The 18,690-nt window shown below is 43.0% G+C and overlaps 1 pseudogene; it reads left to right on the top strand.

The window, feature by feature from the left end:
* The first annotated feature begins 2,180 nt into the window (after nucleotides 1–2,180).
* LOC143508770 (putative pre-mRNA-splicing factor ATP-dependent RNA helicase DHX32) lies at nucleotides 2,181–15,313 on the top strand (annotated as a pseudogene).
* The last annotated feature ends 3,377 nt before the right edge of the window (nucleotides 15,314–18,690 follow it).

Raw genomic sequence — 18,690 nt, 5'->3', positions numbered from 1 at the left:
GTAGGAGACCTCAATCTGATCAAGGACAACGGGGAGGTCCTCCTCCCAGTCCTCATCCAGAACGCTGTTATTCAAAGGTACTACTGCAAAAATGATTTTTTCAAGAAGCCATAATTAAATATTACATGAAAGTAACAGGTGAATGTTTTTCATCTGAATTGTGTTAATGTGCGCTTGTCTGATATGAATAGCTATTGAACACGTTGATGTCAGCAAATTATGAAATATGTTATCAAATTGATATTCTGTATGAATGTGTCTTGGTCACCTAGAGATGGGTTATAGGAGTCCTTAGTCTCGTCCAGGAGAACGAGGAGCAGCTCCTTACAGGCCTCATCCAGAATACTGTTATTCAGAGAGACCTCAATCTGATCAAGGCCAACGGGGAGGTCCTCCTCCCAGTCCTCCTCCAGAACGCTGTTATTCAAAGGTGCTACTGCAAAAATGATTTTTTCAAGAAGCCATAATTAAATATTACATGAAAGTAACAGGTGAATGTTTTTCATCTGAATTGTGTTAATGTGTGCTTGTCTGATATGAATAGCTATTGAACACGTTGATGTCAGCAAATTATGAAATATGTTATCAAATTGATATTCTGTATGTGTCTTGGTCACCTAGAGATGGGTTATAGGAGTCCTCAGTCTCGTCCAGGAGAACGAGAAGCAGCTCCTTACAGGCCTCATCCAGAATACTGTCATTCAAAGGTGCTACTGCAAAAATGATGTAAGTCCTAATTACATATTACAATGTTTTTTAGCTGAACTGTGTTAATATAAGCATTAGATAAGCAGTAGATATATGCGACATATAGCCTGGTGCGGCTTATACAACATTTTCCATAAAAAAAAAACTTGGTAGGTGCGGCTTATATTGAGGTGCGCTCTATAGTCCAGAAAATACACAACCCATAAAAAATCCCTTTAAAGACTTTTTCTAATCAATAAATATACAAAGCCAAGCAGAAAGACACAAATGTAATTGAATCGTTATTATTTTATTTATATTGAGACTATCACTATTTGTGGACCTAGGTTTGTTGGTATGTTGCCATAGCAACACCACTGACTTCATAAAAATGAACCTGTCAAATTATCAGATTCTTTTTCTATTTTTCACTTATTGGTTTTACCAATAAACACCAAATTCAGCTGTGTTAAAAGAACAAAATAAGCCCCAAAATATGCCCCAAAATAAGGTGTCACCATTGTACTCATTTACTCACTCAAGCCATGGGTGTTGTCGGTCTCCTGTTTTAATTCTGTTCCTCCGTATACCTCCTCTGTGTCTGTGTCCAAATCTTCTTGGGTGCCACAGCACCAGCACCAGAGAAAACTCCTTTTAATATCTTCCCACATCATTGTTTTTACACAGACTGATATGGAATTATACTGTACATGCAATTATATATATACCCTCATTTGTTGTGCCGTCGTTATGACGACAGAGCAGGTATTATGACGTCATGTGTATGTTGTATGTGTATGTTGTATGTTCTTCAAGAGGCTGTGCCTCTTGCCAGGCTGCCATTGCAAATAAGAAAGCTGTTCTTAATGATTTGCCTGGTTAAATAAAGGTTAAATAAAAAAATATAATATATAAAATAAAAAATAAATAAATGTGGAATTATGGGAATATATATATATATATATATATATTTTTTTTTATTGAAGTAAAAAAATAATCAATTACAATAAAAATGGCATCAAGATAAAGTACTTTTACCAGTTTGAACGTAGACCACAACAGGTTATTACAATATATTAAAATATAGAATATAAACAAATATTTTTAATATAAATAAACAAAAAAAACCCACAAGAGATATAACTTGTGGACGAGGGATCATCTGAAAGTTTTAGTTCATTAATAGTATGATACAGTTCTATTGCCTGTTTATTATCCATCAACTTCACAGATGCTAAAAAGTGAGCTCTTTTTGAAATGTGAGAAAGGATTGGCAAATCTTTTTAAAATGACATTTGTCACAGTCCTCAGTTTGACTGTGGGGACAGTTAGCGTGTGGGAGCTAGCGGAGAACAATACTGATAGCAGCATCGGAAGACCACTTCAAAAACACCGACGTACAACTCGACCGAAGTATTTCATCATGTTTGAGTCCATGGGCGGTTTGTTAATTAATCACCCTAATTAACAAACCGCCACTTTCTACAACTACCATGGTGGGCGCAGAGGAGCGGACAGGAGAGAGAGAGATGGATAAATCTCTGGTTAATATCACCTACGGTAATGATTTAACAGTCTTATCTCTTCTGTGAACGAGTGAATACAGCACGTACTCGTTTCAGCTGCAGCTCGGTCACTTAGGCTCATATATTCGGCGGATATTTGCGTTTCGCCGCGAAAGAAGGAAATAAAAAAACATTAAACAGGGCTCTCAAGTCTCACGCATTGAGCGTGTGACACACGCATTTGACCGTCTTCACACGCTCACACGCCACACTTCCGATTTCACACGGCGAGAAAAAAAAATCTAGTTTATTTACCTCCGATCCATATCTATATACCTACATAAGTCATGTGACTGCCACACCATTTTAAGGTGAAATATTAGCAAGCTTCATGCTTTAGTTGTGGGAATATAAGCAAAGACGGGTGCGAGTTTCAAGTCATTTGTTGATGTGTTTAATTTGTGTTGTGCTTTAACCTTTTCTTACCTTAGCGCAGCGTGTTCGTTGATTGCAAAAGAAAACATTACCAGTCTTGTCTTTAGCCTTTTATTAAAAAATACACATATGCCTATTAATTAATTTAATACAGAGATCTCTGGAGAGCTCACATACCCTAATCATGTCACCCCATGTGCAGCTCTGAAGCTGTCTGCTCTCTTCACCATTATATATGCTTTCCTCTAAACATAGGAGCTGCACATTCCATAGTTCAACCTACAGCTGTCTCTATTCTGGAAGCGAGGTCTTACTACCTGGCCTCACCACATAAGGCCACAGTGAGCCTTCTCTTACACATCCCATTTTAGCCTACTGCAAACGCATGGAGTATTGGAAGTGGCACACAAGCGCTTACACCGTCATTCTAGCAACTTGATCCTTAATATAATGTAAGCAAAACATATAGTGATTAATAATAGAGATTTGATTAATACTTTATGACTATTCAAAATATATAAATTATGATAAGCTGTTGATTCAATACTGTAATGTAAACAAACTATGAAGGGATTAAGATGACAATCACAACATTTGCCACCATTATTGTCATGCTAGTGTAGTTTGTCTTTTGCATGGATGCAGTTTACAACTTTATGCCCAAAATTGTTTGCTGGTTATTGGTCAGATTTATCTAGCGTTCATGGCTAGATCTACCAATAGCATTGGAATAACCTTTTTTCTGTGCTTTTCTGGCCATTTGGCTGAAGTTGAGATTTAGTTCATTACCCCTTGCACCTGTAAAAGTTAGGTTTTCTCTGTTATATTGTACTTATCAGAGTGTACAACACTCTTATATTGTACTTATCGTACAATACTGTAACGTTCTGCACAGGGCAGAACAGGGAGGCGGACACAAACGCTGAGGAGAGCGAGATTTATTAAGGGAAATTCCATAGACAGAGTCGAAGTGACAGGCATGGGTCATAACGGGTAGGCAGTCAGGACACGAAATACGGACAGACATAGCGAACACAACAAGGAAGACTCACGGAACAGCAGCACTGGGGCGAACAGGCAAAACACAGAGAAAAACAAAAAGACCGACAACTAGACCTGGGAGACACAGGGACTAATATACACAGGACTAAACTAGGGACAGGTGATGACAATGACACAGGGGCGTGGTAACTAACAAGGGATTCATAAAACTAACGAGCAGGGCGAGACAAACAGGCAGGGAACACGGACATGAGGGAACCCAGAGTGACAGCTACGAGAGGGGGCGTTGCCCTACGTGACAAATACATAGACATATCCTCAATAATATTTGATAACCGTGACATTGTATATTGTGTTTATTTGTATGTTTGTTCACATAGTATATAACTGAACAGTATTTTTGACACTGGAGCAAAGACCAGTGCTTCAATAACTGACTACATACACAGTGTGGACTGAAGTAGGTGAATAAAAATATATATATTTCCCAAACTATGATGAATTAAAATGTAGTTTGTTATGCTATTGTATTATCATTGTCACTGGCATTTAATTCCCTAAGTCACATTATCACATTAATAATGGCACTGCCAACATTAGTAACCAGAAGCCAGGGAGCTACTTGCTAGGGGTGTGGCGAGCCATGGTATTGGGTTAACGAGATGAAATTTTTCTTTAATATATTAATTTCAAAATTGAAATACATGATTGAAAATATTTTATTTGACTAAAACTCACAAAATGCAAAACAGCAGGTGAATTTTGTAAGTAATCATCTTGCAACAGATGTCAATAAATGTTTACTCTGTGTCACGTGCGGCTACGCCCCCTCTCCTAGCTGTCACTCTGGGTTCCCTCGTGTCTGTGTTCTTGCCCGTTTGTCCCGCCCTGCTCGTTAGTTTTATGAATCCCTCGTTTGTTACCACGCCCCTGTGTCATTGTCATCACCTGTCCCTAGTTTAGTTCTGTGTATAAAAGCCCCTGAGTCTCCCTTGTCCTTTGTCCGGTATTTTGAATTTATTTGTGATCGTGTCTGTCCCATCGCTGTTCTCTGTGCCTGACCGTTTCGTGTTTCTCCTGTTTCCCGTGCTCCCTGTGTTGTGATGCCTGTCTTTGCATGTTTTACGGACTGCCCTCCTGTTATCGACCCTGCCTGGCTATCCGACGATGATTACGGTATTCCCCTGAATAAATCTCGCTCTTCTCAGCACTTGTGTCCGTCCTCTCGCTCCGTGGCGCGAGCCACGTTACATAATACCGGACCTATCAAGGACACAGCGAGAGAGCGAGACTCTGGTGAGTTCAAACACTGTGAATGGATGTCGGCTGGTTTAATCCGGTTCGACTCTCCGGTATTTCAGTGCGAACAAACTAGAGACAGGAATACCCCTGGCGCTGCGGGTACAAGGAAGTCTCGTCGCCGACCAAAGAAAGCGCAGTCTCTTTCTACTGGCTTTCGCGACGAGACTCCATCTGAGCGCTGTGTGTCTGCCCGGTTTTGCGAACACGACAGGGAAAAACCTCCTGTCGTGCGAGCAGCGGGCAGACGGTCTGAGCGCACAGACAAGTTTTCGCTTAACCCTCGGTTGACTCTCTCTGACCACCGTGAGCTCCCGGCGCCTCAAGGGAGGCGGAGCCGCAGCAGAGAGAGCAACCGAGGAGCTTGTGTGTCTGTGTGTTCTGCCAGGCTCACCCAGGACCCTGAGGAGGAGGACCCACCGCCTCTGACCCTGCCGGCTACTCCACATGACAACCCCAAGTATTTTTTGGGGGGGAGTACGAGCCACGTCAGTATGGCGGTCCCGCCCCCCGATGACGTCAGTATGGCGGTCCCGCCCCCCGATGACGTCAGTATGGCGGTCACGGCCCCCGATGACGTCAGTATGGCGGTCACGCCCCCCGATGACGTCAGTATGGCGGTCACGCCCCCTGAGGACGTCAGTATGGTGGTTCCGCCCCCTGAGGACGTCAGCCCGGTGGTTCCGCCCCCTGAGGACGTCAGCCCGGTGGTTCCGCCCCCTGAGGACGTCAGCCCGGTGGTTCCGCCCCCTGACGACGTCAGCTTGGCGGACACGCCCCCCGATGACGTCAGCCCGGTGGTTCCGGCCCCTAAGGACGTCAGCCCGGTGGTTCCGCCCCCTGAGGACGTCAGCCCGGTGGTTCCGCCCCCTGAGGACGTCAGCCCGGTGGTTCCGCCCCCTGAGGACGTCAGCCCGGTGGTTCCGCCCCCCGAGGGTGTCTCATCCACGCCGGTTCCTGTCCCCGCGACCCTGGAGGGGTCGTCCACGCCGGTTCCTGTCCCCGCTGCCCGTCAGCAGTCCACGCCGGTTCCTGTCCCCGCGACCCTGGAGGGGTCGTCCACGCCGGTTCCTGTCCCCGCTGCCCGTCAGCAGTCCACGCCGGTTCCTGTCCCCGCGACCCTGGAGAGGTCGTCCACGCCGGTTCCTGTCCCCGCGACCCTGGAGAGGTCGTCCACGCCGGTTCCTGTCCCCGCGACCCTGGAGAGGTCGTCCACGCCGGTTCCTGTCCCCGCGACCCTGGAGAGGTCGTCCACGCCGGCTCCCGTTCCCGCTGCCCGCCAGCGGACCCTGCCTGTCCCCGCTGCCCGCCAGCGGACCCTGCCTGTCCCCGCTGCCCGCCAGCGGACCCTGCCTGTCCCCGCTGCCCACCAGCGGACCCTGCCTGTCCCCGCTGCCCACCAGCGGACCCTGCCTGTCCCCGCTGCCCGCCAGCGGACCCTGCCTGTCCCCGCTGCCTGTCTGCCGGCTCCAGTTCCCGCTGCCTGTCTGCCGGCTCCTGTTCCCGCTGCCTGCCGCCCGGCCGCACCTGTCGCCCCAGAGACTGTGCTGCCCCCTGTTGGGCATGGACTTTGTGTTCCCCCTGCTCCGCCATGTACCTCCTATGTTCCGTTGCCCGTGTTCCCCTTGCTCCCTGGTTCCATCCCTGGTTTTGTTTTGGTCCCTGTCCCCGTGGTTGTGTCTGTCAAGGTCTGTGTTCCTGTTCCCGTGTCTGTTTCCTGTGGTGTCGTCTCTGTCCCTGTCCCCATGTCTGTTCCCCAAGTTGTCACCCACCTTGTGCCTGTGCCTGTCTCCGTTGTTCATGGTGTCTTTGCCTCTGTGTTTGCCTCCGCCTTGTCCCCTGGCCCCACTCCCGTGTCTGTCCCCGGTCCTGTACTGTCCGGCCCTGCTCCTTGCCCTGTCCGGTCTCCATGTGTCCCGTGTACCGCCATGCCCCAGCCCAGCTCCTGGCCCGTCTCTGGTCCCCCTGTCCCTGCCGTGCCCCGGTCTCCGTGCCCTGCTTTCCCCTGGTCTGTTCCTCCGGTCCGTCCCGTGTCTGCTGTCCCTGTCCCTCGCCGTGTTCCGTGGTTCCCTGTCTTGTCCTAGTCTGGTTCCCTGTCCTGTCTGCCCTTGCGTGCCCCAGAGTGGCACGCTTTGAGGGGGGGTTCTGTCACGTGCGGCTACGCCCCCTCTCCTAGCTGTCACTCTGGGTTCCCTCGTGTCTGTGTTCTTGCCCGTTTGTCCCGCCCTGCTCGTTAGTTTTATGAATCCCTCGTTTGTTACCACGCCCCTGTGTCATTGTCATCACCTGTCCCTAGTTTAGTTCTGTGTATAAAAGCCCCTGAGTCTCCCTTGTCCTTTGTCCGGTATTTTGAATTTATTTGTGATCGTGTCTGTCCCATCGCTGTTCTCTGTGCCTGACCGTTTCGTGTTTCTCCTGTTTCCCGTGCTCCCTGTGTTGTGATGCCTGTCTTTGCATGTTTTACGGACTGCCCTCCTGTTATCGACCCTGCCTGGCTATCCGACGATGATTACGGTATTCCCCTGAATAAATCTCGCTCTTCTCAGCACTTGTGTCCGTCCTCTCGCTCCGTGGCGCGAGCCACGTTACACTCTGGTTATGAATTATGTATGGTTCCAATTAACCATATGCAGTAAATACAGAACATTATGCAGGTACTGCAGTCGGTTTTACCATAAACTGAACAACTTCTCTCTTAAGACCTTTCCCTAATCTGAATTCTCTTTTTTTCCATTGGAACTTTGGCTTTATATTTAAAAATGCATAGGATGTGCCATTTTGCGACTGGAGCTTTTAGTGTTCAAGGTGCATGGATTTGACTGTATACTAATGTTTAGTTTTGAACCTGGTACAGGCTTGTCATCCTGTGTCTTGTTGCTCATCCTATAGTCAAAAACAAGTTTGGGATTCCCAGTGCATCTGAACTGTACATTTTTGATGAAAGTGACACGGCAGTGGAGGAAGACATCCTTCTTGAACTGATGGAGGCCAATCCTGACTTATGCCTGACAGTACGTGACAGTGAGTCTGATGAAGGTAGGTTTTGTTAGAATTTGCATTGTAGTCAGTATAATCATGCTACCAGCATTAGTTTGCAAATGTACGTTTGATTATAAGCATCCCATTCTTGCTATACAAAGCCACAGCTTGCTATGTCAAAGTTGTATATATTTTTCTGAAAAAAATTAACTTTGCAGTTTAGATTATTTTTCTTTCACTCCATGACCCAAAAGTGCATATTTGGTGTACTGTATTTTAACTGTAAATTACTGTTCATAAAATAATGACCAGTATTGTCACGTATGTGTCAGAGTACAAGAGGACATGTTTATTTATTTTTTTAAATTGCTTTTTCTTTAAAGGAGGATTCCGTCCCGTAAACAGAAGGAGAAGTATGCCCTGGGGATCATTACACTTTTTCCTTCACTGAAGGATCCTTTTTCTCCAAAGGGCTATGTAAGTTTAAAGTACTTATTTTCAGAAATTATACCAGTTTTACATAGAGACAGAACTCTTAAGTGTCATTAGGGGAAAGCATTGTGCTCAGTTTGAATAGAAGTGAATAGGGAAATTGACTTGTAATGTAACAATAGCTCATTGAGACACCAGGCAGGCTAAGCTAGTTAACATAGCAAGCTCAGTAAAGTTTATCAGATTTTAATCTGTGATAAAAGATCAATGAATGATGGAACTATGTCATTTTTTTTATTAACAGGAGCATTTCTATGATTGCGAAAAGAGCACAGGATATTTAGCATGGCGGCTGAAGACCATGTCCAGGAATAAATCTCAACAATCAGTTAAGGCAACCACAGTGTCACAAGCACAAGGAACAAATCACAGAAGATCAGTAGCATCAGTGCCTGAGCACCTTGATGGAGATGCCTGCCAGGAAGCTCTATCATTTCTTGTTCATTGTCATGATGAACCAAAAGTATTGAAGATGAAGATGTCCTTTGAACATCACCAGAACCTAGTGCATGACTCACAGAGAACGACAGATGTCCTAAAAACATTCCCACGTTTTTTAGATGTCAAAGGACTAGTGAGTTGTGCATTGGTTTTTAAAATCCAGGCTTTCATTTGGTTTGGCTGTTTACAGTGCATTGACCACTGATACATTTGTATGTGTATTTGATCAACAGCTGAATCAAGATTTTGTGCTGCTGTTTGGTGAGGAAACGTCCTCCAGGTTGCTTGAGAAGTGGGACACAACCTTCAAGCCGAAGGTTATCGAAGAGTCCAAACACCTGACTAAGTCAACCGAGCTGCACCGACTTCTAAATGCTGCTGAGAAACATGACACCAGTAAGTAAGATAGTCTTGGTATCTAGTCAGTTGGCTAGTGTTATGTATTTTTTATGTCTAACTGATGGCGAGTTATTGTTTGTGTCTCCCGCCTCATGCAGGCTTTAGAAGAGCTGGACTATCTAACGGCTCTGGATAATGATGGGAACCTGTCTGAGATTGCAGTGATTATGTCTGAGTTGCCTCTGGAACCGCAGATGGCTAAGAGTCTGCTGGCCTCCTGCGAGTTTGACTGTGCGAGTGAGGTGCTAACCATTGCTGCCATGTTAACAGGTAATGTCATTCATTCTAACAGGCAAGAATAATGTGTAAGCCAAGTATTTTCACCCCACTGTCTATCCATCTATACATGAACCATTTTGACAAACCACCTTATTATTGTTTTGTTTTTCTATACATCTGCATATCAGTGACTACATCTTTCATTATAGTGAAACTAATTCATCTGTTTAGTTAGGAGAAAAGATCCTGGTACTGTTTAGTTTTTGTGTTTGGTTGTCAGCATCTTTTTAAACTAGACTCACACCTCAACTGGTAGTACAGGTAGGGCAAGCTAGGACAACACCTAGCAATGTCAGGGGTTTTATTCCTAGAGATATACAGCGTATGTTTGTACTGATATATGTAATTCATGTCAGTTGCTCTGAAAAAAGCATCTGCCAAATACGGAAAACTTAAATCACATTTTGCTATAACATACATTCTATTCTGTGGAGCGGTAGTAGGGCTGCCAGATATGAACATTGAGGTTACCTTCATTAGGACCGGCATTTTGACACCTTATTGAACATGTTGGTTCATGATAAAAAGACACATTTTTCACCCTGCTGTATAAACTGTTTCATCCAGATACTTCTCACTCTATGTAGCTCATGTCAGTGTTGCAGACATGATAAATTAAACTGACTGAATTGACTGAATCCATGGTTTATGAAGTGTCCTATCCTCTTGCAGCTCCATCTTGCTTCCTGGCCCCTCCTCCTTATCAATGTGTACAACGCCTACAAACACAGCCAGCACAGCTCACGTGAGTCACGTGAGAATTAAAACACACCAGACTCATTAACATATCAAACCCAGAATGTGAACTAAATGTGTATTGTTACTAAACATATTCACTTCCATTTACTAAGACCTATTTTATATTTGACTCTTTCAGTGTGTTTATTGAACGTTCTAAGCACCCCAAACATTTATTATATCAATTGTAGTGGTGGGACTTTAACGCGTTAATTTCGATTAATTAATTACAGGAAAACTAACAAACTAAAAAAATGTATGCATTTTAACACATTTAATGCATGAGACACTTTTGCACCATGGAATGTTTCTCAGTGCACGAGTTCCAGACATACTATTATATGGACGCACAATAAGATGAGCATGATGGAGATGACTGAAGAGGCTACGCTGGTGGATGGGAAATTTAAATATAAGAAACATCCAGATGGAAGTACAAACACAAATAGTGTTATTTACACTTTATGTAGGAAGGAGTTCGCTTATCACAGGAGCACTTCCACCCTTCATTACCACCTCAACGCAAAACATGTTGGGCTAACGCGCAGGTCAGTAATGATAACTTAGCTGCTAAATGTATTCCTAGTACAAGCAAACAGTGTCACCGGTCAACACTCGACCACATGTCGGGGTTCAAATTAAGAAACAAAATTGACCAATTCACTGGCGAGATGGATTGCTGTGGACTGTAGAGTGCTCTCTGTGGTCGAAGGCTTAAGTAAGACGCGGCAAGTATGAATGTTTCCGCCGTTCGCGGAGGTTGGACCTCTATTAGCAACAAGAATTATCTTGGTGTGACAGCTCATATTATAGATGATAAATGTGAAGTCGGTTCACATAAGGGTCACTTTGAATGTTGTGTCATCATACCATATCAGTTCTGGCCAAATTTGATGATGTGTTTCTTGTATCTATAATTTGCACAAAGTTTAGTTTCTTAATAGAAATTTTAGATTTTTCTTAGTTTCTTCCATAACCAATACTGATGCATCTTATGTTGCTGTTTGTTGACCAAGCTGACTAGCACTAATAACTAAAACATACCGCAAGCAAGTGTGTTGTGCTACTACAATTCTCTATTTTTAAACCATTCAAAAACTGGAGCAGTTTGTCCTGACAGAGCAACCTGAAACTTCAAACTACAAAGAAAACAGACCAAATCATAATGAACATACATTGACCATTGTAACAAAAAATATGTCTTTTGATATTAATTGTCTTATTTTCTTAAAATAAAGGGAACACATCCAAATAACACATCCTAGATCTGAATGAATGAAATATTCTCATTGAATACTTTGTTCTGTACAAAGTTGAATGTGCTGACAACAAAATCACACAAAAATCATCAATGGAAATCAAATGTATTAACCAATGGAGGCCTGGATTTGGAGCCACACACAAAATTAAAGTGGAAAAACACACTACAGGCTGATCCAACTTTGATGTAATGTCCTTAAAACAAGTCAAAATGAGGCTCAGTATTGTGTGTGGCCTCCACGTGCCTGTATGACCTCCCTACAACGCCTGGGCATGCTCCTGATGAGGTGGCGGATGGTCTCCTGAGGGATCTCCTCCCAGACCTGGACTAAAGCATCCGCCAACTCCTGGACAGTCTGTGGTGCAACGTTACATTGGTGGATGGAGCGAGACATGATGTCCCAGATGTGCTCAAACGGATTCAGGTCTGGGGAACGGGCGGGCCAGTCCATAGCTTCAATGCCTTCATCTTGCAGGAACTGCTGACACACTCCAGCCACATGAGGTCTAGCATTGTCCTGCATTAGGAGGAACCCAGGGCCAACCGCACCAGCATATGGTCTGACAAGGGGTCTGAGGATCTCATCTTGGTACCTAATGACAGTCAGGCTACCTCTGGTGAGCACATGGAGGGCTGTGCGGCCCTCCAAAGAAATGCCACCCCACACCATTACTGACCCACTGCCAAACCGGTCATGCTGAAGGATGTTGCAGGCAGCAGATCGCTTTCCACGGCGTCTCCAGACTCTGTCACGTCTGCCACATACTCAGTGTGAACCTGCTTTCATCTGTGAAGAGCACAAGGCTCCAGTGGCGAATTTGCCAATCCTGGTGTTCTCTGGCAAATGCCAAGCGTCCTGCACGGTGTTGGGCTGTGAGCACAACCCCCATCTGTGGACGTTGGGCCCTCATACCATCCTCATGGAGTCGGTTTCTAACCGTTTGTGCAGACACATGCACATTTGTGGCGTGCTGGAGGTCATTTTGCAGGGCTCTGGCAGTGCTCCTCCTGTTCCTTCTTGCACAAAGGCGGAGTTAGCGGTCCTGCTGCTGGGTTGTTGCCCTCCTACGGCCTCCTCCACTTCTCCTGGTGTACTGGCCTGTCTCCTGGTAGTGCCTCCAGCCTCTGGACACTACGCTGACAGACACAGCAAACCTTCTTGTCACAGCTCGTATTGATGTGCCATCCTGGATGAGCGGCACTACCTGAGCCACTTGTGTGGGTTGTAGAGTCCGTCTCATGCTACCACGAGTGTGAAAGGACCACCAACATTCAAAAGTGACCAAAACATCAGCCAGAAAGCATAGGTACTGAGAAGTGGTCTGTGGTCCCCACCTGCAGAACCACTCCTTTATAGGGGGGATCTTGCTAATTGCCTCTCATTTCTACCTGTTGTCTATTCCATTTGCACAACAGCAGGTGAAATTGATTCACAATCCGTGTTGCTTCCTAACTGAACAGGTTGGTTTCAAAGAAGTGTGGTTGACTTGGAGTTATATTGTGTTGTTTAAGAGTTCCCTTTATTTTTTTGAGCAGTGTATATGTTCTGAGAAAATCAACAAATCAATGAATTGCAGAGTGTTAAATACATTTAAAAAGCACACATATTCACTTAACTATTTTGCTATATTCCAGAGCAGTGGAAGCGACAGCATAATTTACAGAATAATTTAATTACAGAATATTTCAATTATTGTGGAACTGTTGATTTACTGCAGGTTCCAGTTTAGCACAATGGTGTGCTGATCATTACCTGAGTCTGGCTGCTCTGCAAACAGCCGATGCTGTTCGTGCAGAGCTCGCTGAGATCCTGAGGCGGATAGAGCTCCAGGTGTCCTCACCTGCGTTCGGCTCCAAGACCAACTGAACACCAAGCAGGTCCTACTGGCAGGCTTCTTCATGCAGGTAAAGCCATTAGACTCAGTATTCAGGCCATTAGACTCAGTATTCAGGCCATTAGACTCAGTATTCGGACCATTAGACTCAGTATTCGGGCCATAAGATTCAGCATTCAGGCCATTAGACTCAGTATGAACGGCAGTTTCCAGTCTGGATGAGAAACTTCTTTGGTCAAGTTTTCTCATAATAAATCTTCAATGTAATACAACGAAATTTGTGCACAGTTCTTCTCACACAAGCCAGTATTTGTTAATATCCCATCAAATGCTCTTTGTAGTGTATATTTATAATGCAAACCAATGCTTGCTGTATGGGTTTCTAACTTAAAAGACCTCACAGGAATCATTAAATTTAGCTTTGACCCTAAGTGCCTGTTCCAATATCCCAGGTGGCCAGGGACATTGATGGATCAGGGAATTACTTCATTCTTACCCACAAGCACGTGGCTCAGATCCACCCTCTCTCGTGTTATGGGACTGAGCCACACAAACAGAACCTTCCGGAGTGGGTTGTATACCATGAGCACACGCTGTCAGAGAATAACTGCATCAGAACCGTCACCCAGATTTCAGCACGAGTAAGTCTTTTTTATGAGTTTTAAACGTGGTGTTTAATGCAACAACTATTATTAATGTAATGATCCTTTAGTTTGCATTTGATGAATGCTAATATGCCAGTGAGGTTTTTACTGCTAGAGAGTTTTTACACAGAACAGTCAAACCCATCAAATCCAGTTTTGCCCTGACATTGTTTGTCATGTAGCTAATTTTCTATTCTGGTTCGTTTGTTCCATTCCTCTGTACCTTTAGAGGCTAGAACTAGAGGTTGAACTTGAATTAATGTCTTTACTTTCAAATAGCATGTACTTTCGAATGGCATGTGATTCTAAAATTACTTTTCATGTTATTTTATTCTTCCAACACCCCTTAGAGTTCAGGAATGTATGAAGACTGGAGATAATGACAAATGAAATGTAGTCAAATATGTAGACACATTCCTTTGTGTTTATATTGAAGTGTCTAATATTCACATTTCTGTTTATTATTCGTATGAACAGGTTCATCTGCATGGCTCCTCAATACTTCTTCTACAACTTGCCCCCTAGTGAGAGTAAGGAGGTACTGCAGCACATCACAGAGCACAGCTCAGCTGCACCCCCCAAGGGCAAGAGGGAACCCCAGATCCAGAACAACACCACCCATGAAGAACAGCCTTATGAACGCTGTGTCATACAGTGACGATGGAAAAATACATAAAGACATTAACAAGTAAATGGACTTCTAGAGGCATTAGTGAGACTCAAATTAAGGAACAGGAAACGGGTATTTAAATGCTGTACTGCAGTAGCCGCGCTAGTTTGAATGCACGTGAAGCTCTAGAGACTCGCATGTTGTTTCACATGTTGTTCCAAAACTGCAGCTACAAGTTTTGGAGTGTTGTATTTGAAGGAAGAAAAACTAGGATATTTTAGTTACATGGGGAAAATGATAGTAGTACTGGCTGCATTCTCTGGTTTTCAGGGTTTTTTGTGGTTGCCATTTTTTGTTTGGGTAAAGCAAAATACTTTAAATAGATTAAACTAGATTTCTGTCAATCTGTCAGCCTACATATTTCTACATATTTATTGTAAGCTGGTATTCTGCTAATATATGATTAGAACTTTTATAACAAATCGGCAGTTACACTTTTGGCAGTTACACTTTTGAAATTATAAAAATGTTTACAGAGTGCATCTCTGCATAACTAGAAAGAATTTGTAAGCACTAGAGATTCAACACGTAGTAACCGAGGGATCAGGGCTGTGTTATTACTAATTATTATTAAATGCAATTTGTGGTTTTATGTGGAATCAGCTTTCATGGTGTTCTGTGTGTTTGCCGCAGTTTTCGAAATGCTTTGCAATCCTTTGATAGTTTTAATAGACTGTGTGTAACTATCAATCACGTGTTGAGCATAACAATAAGAAATGTACACGTTTGTATGTAGACATTTACTTGATATCTGTGCCTTTGTCGCGTTGTTTTTGAGATTCCTTTGGGCATATTTTGGAGTGCCCAAAGAAGTGGACAACCCGGCACCCGGTTGGAGTAAAGTGCCTTGATCAAGGGCACTTCAGTCATGGCCTGGTAATTGAACCCACAACCCTCCAGTCACAAGACCAGTTCCCTAATCCCCAGACCATGACTGCATGTATATGTACACCAAGGACTAGTCAAAAACACGTGTACACTGAGGTCTAGTCAAAAACACAGATGTGTACACTGTTCTCCACAAACTGCACTCAGAAAAAGATAAAACGTTTCTTTCTGAGACTCCAGTATCTTGAAGTACGCCATGAAATTTCTTGTTTGTTGGCTTGTTTGGTGTCTTTACAGGTCTGAGTTAAATTCAGGACATGTATCCTCTCACTAATGATGACAAATCTGACCTTCCTTCGGGTCTCCAGGCCATTCTGCCAGGGTACCTGAGAAGCCCGTTTGTACATGCGGCACTCAGCTATATTAGCTGTGGCTCTGAGGACGATTTTAAGTGTAATGACAATGACTGCTGGTGTCAGTGACATTTCAGAGAAGATGAACATCTGTTTGCTAATTAGTGACTGATTCTTTGAGTCTTCTAGCTGCCTGATGAACTAGGGTGAGTTTCCTGACCACATGGTGAGTTTCATGCACTTAGTTTTAGAGGACTGTTTGTTGTAATATGAGCATTCTGTGAAACCCTTCATGCATTACATACCTCTTTATTTATATTATTATTTAACAATTCAGTTGCCCCAGGAGTTAATTATAAAAGGAAAATAATTTGCATTAATCATCAAAGTTGGCCCACTATACATTTGATGATAGACAAGTGCATTGTTTGTCATCACTGTGCACTCTGGAAATGTTCAATGATCAATTCAAAATATTCTAACATATACATAATTGAAAAGTCTCTGTTTAAATTAGTAGGCATAAGAGGTAGCCCATTCAGGCATGATACAAAAATGCATTGATGCCTACATTTGTTTTCCTTAATTCAGTTAATACACTGTAGCTTTGCTTATGGCCTATACTTTTAGGGATATAGCTAAACACATATGTTACAACCATTTCTGAACTCGATATGCCCAATTGTTGTCCACATTTAAATGAAAACATTTTGGATAAATATTTTGGATGAATGTTTTAATTACATTAAATTCTGTTCATATTCTCTTATCTCTGTCCAGTCACAGAGTTCAAATTAAATATTTAACAATGAGTCAAATGATGCAACAAATATGTAAGCTGTTGCAAAAAATAATAAATAAATACAGTACAATAAGTGCAGAACATGTACAAGTGCAAAACTCAAATGGAATTTAAATCGGACTTTTCTGCAAATAAAGAATGTTCATTAAATATTATTTTAATTAATCAATCAATCATCAGTTATTTATATAGCACCTTACACAACCAAAGTTGATCAAAGCGCTGTACACAATGGAATCAAAAATAAACTAGTATGGTCTTTTTTATAAACGTTTTTATAAACTAGTATGGTGATTTAGTCCGTGTGCAGTTGGCAATGATACCATTTGCACATAATTAGATGTTGAAAGCCATCCTAAATAAGTGTGTTTTAAGTTTGGCTTTAAATATTGGTAGATCAGTGATGGAACGTGGAACAGTAGGCAAGGCATTCCACAATTTAGGACCTGCTACTGCGAAAGATCTATCACCCCACTGCTTACACCTAGACCGTGGAACCTCCAGTAGATATTGTCCACCTGAACGAAGATCTCTGCCAGGCTGATGTAACTTTATAACGTCACCTATGTAGGGAGTCCATGGACTGCACAGAAAACAAACAGGATTTTAAACTGAATTCTAAATTTTACTGGGAGCCAGTGAAGAGAGTAAAGAACAGGAGTAATGTGATCGTGCTTGCGAGTATTAGAAGAAACCAGGCAGCTGCATTCTGAACCAGTTGCAGGCGATGAAATTTATAAGATTAGTCTATTTTGATTAATTTTCACTGATACACTTTACTGTCTCTTAATATAAAATATTAGTCAAAATTATACTGCTGGATTACAACTAAAAAAGTCTGTTTCTTAGCATTTGATTTTCAAATCAAGGCAATTTTAAAACTGTCCACTAGACGGCGCAATGGTGTAACCAGTGTCCTAAAAAAGTTCAATATTGAAGGTACAAAAATAAATTAAAATATCCTGTGGATTAGGAAACTGGAAGACACCACAGAAACATCCTGGCACAATAAATATGTACATATCTTCATACTACATTTGGTAAAATACTACCACTTGATGTGATGTTAATAGATATTTAAATAGATGTGACATATTCTAAAACTACATACAGTCATATTTTGCAACAGCTATTTCAGTTTAATATATCTAATAACTGATGGACACAGTAATATTTCAGGATTTAAATGAGGTTTATCGTACTAACAGAAAATGTGCAATATGCATTAAAACAAAATTTGACAGGTGCAAAAGTACGGGCACCTCAACAGAAAAGTGACATTAATATTTAGTAGATCCTCCTTTTGCAAAAATAACAGCCTCTAGTCGCTTCCTGTAGGTGTTAATGAGTTCCTGGATCCTGGATAAAGGTATTTTTGACCATTCCTCTTTACAAAACAATTCCAGTTCAGTCAAGTTTGATGGTCGCCGAGCATGGACAGCCCGCTTCAAATCATCCCACAGATGTTCAATGATCTTCAGGTCTGGGACTGGGATGGCCATTCCAGAACATTGTAATTGTTCCTCTGCATGAATGCCTGAGTAGATTTGGAGCGGTGTTTTGGATCATTGTCTTGCTGAAATATCCATCCCCGGCGTAACTTCAACTTGGTCACTGATTCTTGAACATTATTCTCAAGAATCTGCTGATACTGAGTGGAATCCATGCGACCCTCAACTTTAACAAGATTCCCGGTGCTGGCATTGGCCACACAGCCCCAAAGCATGATGGAACCTCCACCACATTTTACAGTGGGTAGCAAGTGTTTTTCTTGGAATGCTGTTTTTTTGCCACCATGCATAATACCTTTTTGTATGACCAAACAACTCAATCTTTGTTTCATCAGTCCACAGGACCTTCTTCCAAAATGAAACTGGCTTGTACAAATGTGCTTTTGCATACCTCAGGCGACTCTGTTTGTGGCGTGCTTCCAGAAACGGCTTCTTTCGCATCACTCTCCCATACAGCTTCTCCTTGTGCAAAGTGCGCTGTATTGTTGACCGACGCACAGTGACACCATCTGCAGGAAGATGATGCTGCA

This window comes from Brachyhypopomus gauderio, chromosome 1 (assembly GCF_052324685.1).
Source record: "Brachyhypopomus gauderio isolate BG-103 chromosome 1, BGAUD_0.2, whole genome shotgun sequence".
In the NCBI taxonomy this organism is placed as follows: domain Eukaryota; kingdom Metazoa; phylum Chordata; class Actinopteri; order Gymnotiformes; family Hypopomidae; genus Brachyhypopomus; species Brachyhypopomus gauderio.
The sequence above is the reverse complement of the archived record's forward strand: the minus strand, read 5'-3'. Positions and strand labels throughout refer to the sequence as shown.